The following is a 6,391-nucleotide window of genomic DNA, read 5'->3' as shown; positions in this document are numbered from 1 at the left end:
AGAGCCCTCTACGCCTCCTATGGCGATGACGCGTGCAGATCCAACGAGGCGCTCACCTTGCTGCGCCTGGCAGTGCCTTGTGCCTTGGCCAAGGTGGGCGCCTGGGTAAAATTCATCTTTCTTCTTTTTTTTTCTTTTTTTTTAATTATAAGCATAAGCCCACGTAAAAGAGGCCCACCAAATCCATGTAACCGAATATTAAAATATACAACCAGCTATACACAAAAAAGCAATAATCATTATAGGAAAACGTGAAGGTCTCTTCCAAGTTTGAAGTTCTCCTCCTAATATTCTGAGACTCTTCCAAAAAAAGGGAAGAAGTTTTCTACAAATTTTTCCATTCAAGTTCTACGGCTGCAATTTTGAAGGATAGAAAAAGCAATAAAAAAGGTTAGGTTTTTTTTTCTCCATCTTCTCGGCAGATTCTGGAGTGGTTTTATTAAAAAAAAAAAAAAGCAAAGGTTTTTTAGTTCTTTTTTTTCTTTTCTATTGTAGTTGTTCTCTTCAAATTCTGTTTTTTTTTTTTTTCCAGACTTTAGTTTCTTCAAAGTTCAACCAAAAAGGTTGGTTTTTTTTTTTTTTTTTTTTTTTTTGTGGTTAAGTATACTGTTTTTCATATTCAACTTCGTTTTTGAAAAAAACCTGCTTTTTCTTCTGTTTTTTTTTCATATTCAACTTTCTTTTGAACAAGATTAGTTTTTTTCAATATACTTTTTTTTTTCAACTTGTTCTTTTTCGATTTTTTTTATTTTCGTTTTTTCAGTATACTACTTGTTGTTTTTCATATTCAACTTGTTTTTAAAAAGATTAGTTTTTGAAAAAGATTAGTTTTTTTTTTCTTTTTTGGTATACTTTTTAAGCTTGTATTCAATTTTGAGTGGAAACATTTCTAAAATAGGCTTATTCTTTTTTTAAGTTTTTTGGTTTATTTTCATTGTTTTATAATAGGATGGGAGAAAGAGAGCAAAAATGGAAACATTCTTGTTGGCAATATGTCATCTTAGAAAACAGAAAAGATACGAACACATGTAAATATATGTTTTGTGGAAAAATCACAAAGGGTAGCATTTGTCCGGCAACACAACACTTAGTGGGTGAAAACCGAAATGTTAAAGTATGTTTGAAGTGCCCTACCAATGTAAGAGAGGAATTGAAGGAGTACCAAATGAAGACAAAAGCACAGCAGGAGGAAAGCAATGCCCTCCCTAACTATGGTGGTGCTTATGATTTGAATATAATTGATGGAGGATGAGATGGAAGTTGGTGGATGTGGATCAAGTACCAAAACATCTAAAAAACGAGCAATTCAATCACAACCGCAAACATATCCACCACGAACTAAAGGAGCAATGGATAAATTTATATCCAAATCCAACCAAAGTAGTTGATGATCGGAATAAATTAAAGAAGCTGAAGCAATCAACCATCACCGAAAAATACAACAAAGAAGGGAGAGATGCTACAGTTCTATTTATCATGCGTTGAATTTATCAAGCATGTATTCCCTAGAATACAATTCGGTTGAAAAGTTTTCGAATAATGATTGAAGTCATAGGACAATTTGGACTTAGGTTGATACCTCCTGATCATGAGGCTACATAGACATGTTTAAAAAAGGAAGTATAACATACAAAAAAATTCATGAGCAACCATGAGGTTGAATGGAAAAAAAAAAAAACAGTTGTTCTTTGATGTCTGATGGGTGGACTGATAGAAAAGATAGAACCTTGATAAATTTTTTTAATGCATTCTGCTGCGAGGACATTGTTTTTGGTCTGAAGAAAAAGTATTTGAAATCTTGGATAGCATGGTGGAAAAGATAGGAAAAGAGAATATTGTCCAAGTTGTGACTGATAATGCCTCGAACTATGTCCTAGCTGGAAAATATTTGGAAGCTAAGCGCCCACATTTATATTGGACACCATGTGTTGCCCACTATTTAGATTTGATATTAGAGGACATTGGAAAGATTGATTAGATCAAAAAATGCCTTAAAAGGGATGTAGCACTAAGTGGTTTTATGTATAATTACTTGTGTGTACTTAACATGATGAGGGAGTTCACCAATCAAATTGAATTTGTGAGATCGACGGTTACACATTTTGCAACATCGTTTTTGACCCTCGCAAGTATCCACAAGAATAAAGTGAACTTGAGAAAGATGTTTATTTCTAAGAAATGAACGACTTCCAAATGGGCAAAAGATCCAAAGGGAAAGAGAGCAGCCAACACCGTTTTGATGCCATCCTCTTGGAACTCAGTGGTCTACACTTTAAAGGTATCCAGACCATTAGTTCGAGTACTTAGACTTGTCAATGGTGATAAACCTGCAATGGGATATAACTATGAGGAGATGGATAGGGCAAAAGAGACCATTAAGAGCAGATTTAATGATAATGAGATGAAGTACAAGCCAATTTGGGAGATCATTGATAGAAGATGTGATTGTCAACTTCATCGACCATTACATGCTGCTGGATATTATTTGAATCCATCACTTTTCTATGACTACAAGTATAGAATTACTCAAGATGTTGAAGTCATGAGTGGTCTTCTTAAAGTTGTGCAAAGATTGATACCATCTACTAGTGATCAAAATCGATGCACAATGGAATTAGAGTTATATTCTGAAGCTAAAGGCATGTTCGGCATTAACTTAGCAATCAACACAAGAAAAGTTAAGATGTCAGGTAAGGACTCACATTCCCTACTAAATTAATAGTGTATATAAGTATGTTATTTCTTCTAAATCATGTCAAATGTGTGAACATCATCGTGGTGGGCTCTTTATGGTGGTAGTACTCCAGTTTTGCAAAAGTTAGTCATGAGAGTCCTTAATCTGACGTGTAGTGCTTCTGGGTGTGAGCGCAATTGGAGTGTTTTTGAACATGTAAATGATCATTTTGTTTTTTACATCATTAATTTAAAATTTAAAACAAACTTCTAATTCCATATTGGTTAATAATTTGTAGATTCATACGAAAAAAGGAACAGGTTAGAATAGAAGCGCTTAAATGATCTCATTTATATAAAGTATAATCAAGCACTTAAAGAGCGCTTTGATTTAAAGGATCAAAGAGAGAAATCGAAGCTTACCAGTGAGAAAGGAAGTGAAAGAGAAAGGAAAAACTTGGGAGAATGCCATGGATGGAGATACACTATATGTTTAGAGCTTTGAAGAGTGGATGAACTTTTTGAAAAAGGAAAAATGTATTTTTGAAAGCTTTTCTTTTTTTCATTTTCAGTTTTTCTTCATAATTTAAAAAACATGTTTCTTGTTTTTTTAAAAAAAGTGAATTAGTTACCAAACACACCCATTTTTTAAAAACTAAAAATCAAAAACCAAAAATAGGAAATGAAAGGTACCAAACAGACCTCAAGGGTTTCAAAATCATTTTAAACCAACAAATACACTCTACCTAAACAGCTATCACGATAAAGAATACATTCTGACAAGTGTCTAATCTATACTTACAATAACTTATTAGCACCCTAATGTAAGCCCTCGAATTATATCACATAGCTATAAGAAGTGCTATTGCTAAAAAAGATCTCTAAGTGTTGAGATCATGTGATTGAACTTAGGGGCAAAGTGTTGTAAACAAGTTGTGAGAAGGGAAATTGGAGGCACAGTAGGTTGAAGTAATAAATTTGGCTAAGTATGGAAACTATTCTAGAAAGTAAGAGTTGAATTCATAACATAAGTGTTCAACTCATAACATAGTAGGAACAGTCATATCGTAGTCGAGTAAGTAAATTTATAGCATAGAAAGTGAGGTCATAACATACTAGCAAAAACTTATAACATAGATAAAGAAGTTCAACTCATAGCATTAGAAGACTACCTTGGATGCATGGTGTTGGACGCATAGGGATAATTTGGGTGCATAGAAGACTTCCAAGAAACCTAGCGAGACAACTTGGACGCATGTTAAAGGAAGAAAGTCACCTTGGATGCATTTTGGAAACCTTACTATGAACATAAGGAACCATGTTGTGAAACTAAGAAACTATACCATGAAAAGCTATGGTACGAGTGTAAAAAATGGTGCTATGAGGAGTAAGAACCTAACCTTGAATACATCATCTTGAGTTGAACACATTATAGGAGGAGAATGAGGCCTTGGATGCATACTAGGGTGGAAAATAGATTTACTTGGGCGCATACTAGAAGGATTGGATGCATAGAAGAAATATCTTGGGGATGTCTAGGGATAAGTGAACACATAGGGAAAAGATTGATTAAGTATTGGAAAACCATGCGTTGAACTATGATAAACCAATAAAGAAGCTAAAGTTAGACACATAGTTTTGGAAGGTAGACGCATGGGGTAATTTAGGTTAAGAATTTGACTAAGTGTTAAGGTAACATGTGGCACAACAGGTGATGAAATCCTAGGGATTGGGTGCATAAGAGGGAAGGGAACGTGTAGCTAACCTATTGGAACATTTAGGATATAATCAAGGGAGGATACCATATTATTAGAAAGAAGTTAGACCTAAGAATGGGAAGTTGAGGGGAATTTGAATGCATGGGAAGGAACCTATGCGCCAAAAAATGGCACCTATGCGTTGACTTGGAAAATAGGGTGGTTTAATAGTAAGGTGAGATACGTGGCTTAATCAAGTGGAGTCTTGGAAAACCTAACTAGGTGGTTGAAGATGTGGGTGCAAAGTTGAGCATGCAAAACATGAGACGGCCACTTCAAAAGGAGGTATGCATTGGATATAGTTAAGAGGAGACATGACATGCTTACATGCAAGTAGGTGATGGCAAGGATTATGCGTTGGCTCAATCTAAGGAGGACACATAGATTTTATGCAAGGTGAAGGTGTCATATGATGAGAGTAGAAGGGGATGACAAGGATGGTTTGCTGAAGCCTATAAACACCCTCAGAGGATCTCATTTCATCTCACAACTCAAAACCACCCAAAAAGACTCGGACAAAGTGAGAGTTAGAGATAATTAAGTATTAGAGGGAAGCCATGCATTGAGAAGAAGAGACCATGCTTTGAACCTTGTTGACCATGCATTGAAAAGACATCCATATGATGAGGAGGAATAAACCCTACATCCAACTTAGCTGTGAAGGAGCAACCCTATGTCCAATAGTTGCTTTTGCCAAACCAAATGTTTAAATTGAGTCTTTTAGGGGTGTTAAGCTAAGTTTAGGGTTAAGGAGATTCTCTGAGATTATTTTTAACCCTAAACACAGGATTCTAAGTTGATTACTGAATTAATATAGGCCCAGGTTTTAGAAGGAAATAGGAAACTAGGGAACTTGAGAATCCATACCGATAAATTGTGAGTGGTTTACTTTTAGTGTTTTTATGAATTTATATACTTATATGGTAATATATACATGTATGGTTTTGAAATCCCTGGCATGGCCGGAAAATATGTTTTCTTGAATTTTTAATCATTTGATTTTTTGTTACTTTGTTCGAATGACTGTTTTTCTGGAATTGTATGGATGCATGTATAATATGGATTTGATTGGAAACTAGAACTATACCCAGAAAATTGTTAGCATATTTCTTGGACATCTGGCTGGGATTGTTAATAAAATCTGGCTGGGATTGTCAGCGTACCCGAGTATGACTAACGGGAATTATCGACATCTGCACATTCGATGGGTTGTATTGGATACTGGAATTATTTCCTCAGATTTGTGTTTGGTTGAAATGATACACCTTAGAGAAATATATGATCATGCCAGAACCATCTCGGTTACCAGACTGGGTATTTGTGTCATACATGCTCTGATATGGTTCTATGACTGATTGTCTTTGCAAACATTTTCCAAAATGAATTTCAGAAAACAAAACCTTTTTTCATATCAAACATACCACTCATTGGGCTTTCCAACTCATGCTTTCCAAATGTTTTGTTTTTTGCCCCTAGATTGCAGGAGCAGGACGTTATGATGTGCTACTAGGGGGTAGAGTCTATCGACAGAATGATTTCTAGAATCATTTCTTCCTAGAGGTTATGTTAGGGATTGGAAATATAATTAGACTTGGTTTGTAAACTTGATCTTGTATGAACATTCATATTAGTATGAAATAAGTTTTCTTTTAACTAAATGCTTCTGACCTAGGATATGGTTGGTAAAAAGAGGATGGTTGGACAATAGGTGTTACAAAAGGGTAATTTTTGCTGTCTTCACTCTTTCTTTCAAAAGAAATAAGCTCAGGAGATGGTGTGACACTTAAACAAGGCATTCATTTAAACCAAAAACCCAACCAAATTTGTTGCCAACAAAATCAAATTAGGGATTTCAAAAGGCTTATGGCGCCCCTAAAAAAGCTTCAAAGGAAGAAAGAATGCGCTTTTGGTGCCTTAAAAACAACTTCATCGCATGAAAATAAAGACGTGTTTCCGTTGAC

At 35.0% G+C, this 6,391-nt stretch overlaps 1 pseudogene; it reads left to right on the top strand.

The window, feature by feature from the left end:
- Positions 1-1,661: 1,661 nt before the first annotated feature.
- On the top strand, positions 1,662-3,178 carry LOC150036438 (uncharacterized; annotated as a pseudogene).
- Positions 3,179-6,391: the final 3,213 nt, after the last annotated feature.

The sequence above is a fragment of the Benincasa hispida genome, chromosome 4 (genome assembly GCF_027475165.1).
Source record: "Benincasa hispida cultivar pf3 chromosome 4, pf3_genome.v1.1, whole genome shotgun sequence".
Taxonomy (NCBI): domain Eukaryota; kingdom Viridiplantae; phylum Streptophyta; class Magnoliopsida; order Cucurbitales; family Cucurbitaceae; genus Benincasa; species Benincasa hispida.
The sequence above is the reverse complement of the archived record's forward strand: the minus strand, read 5'-3'. Positions and strand labels throughout refer to the sequence as shown.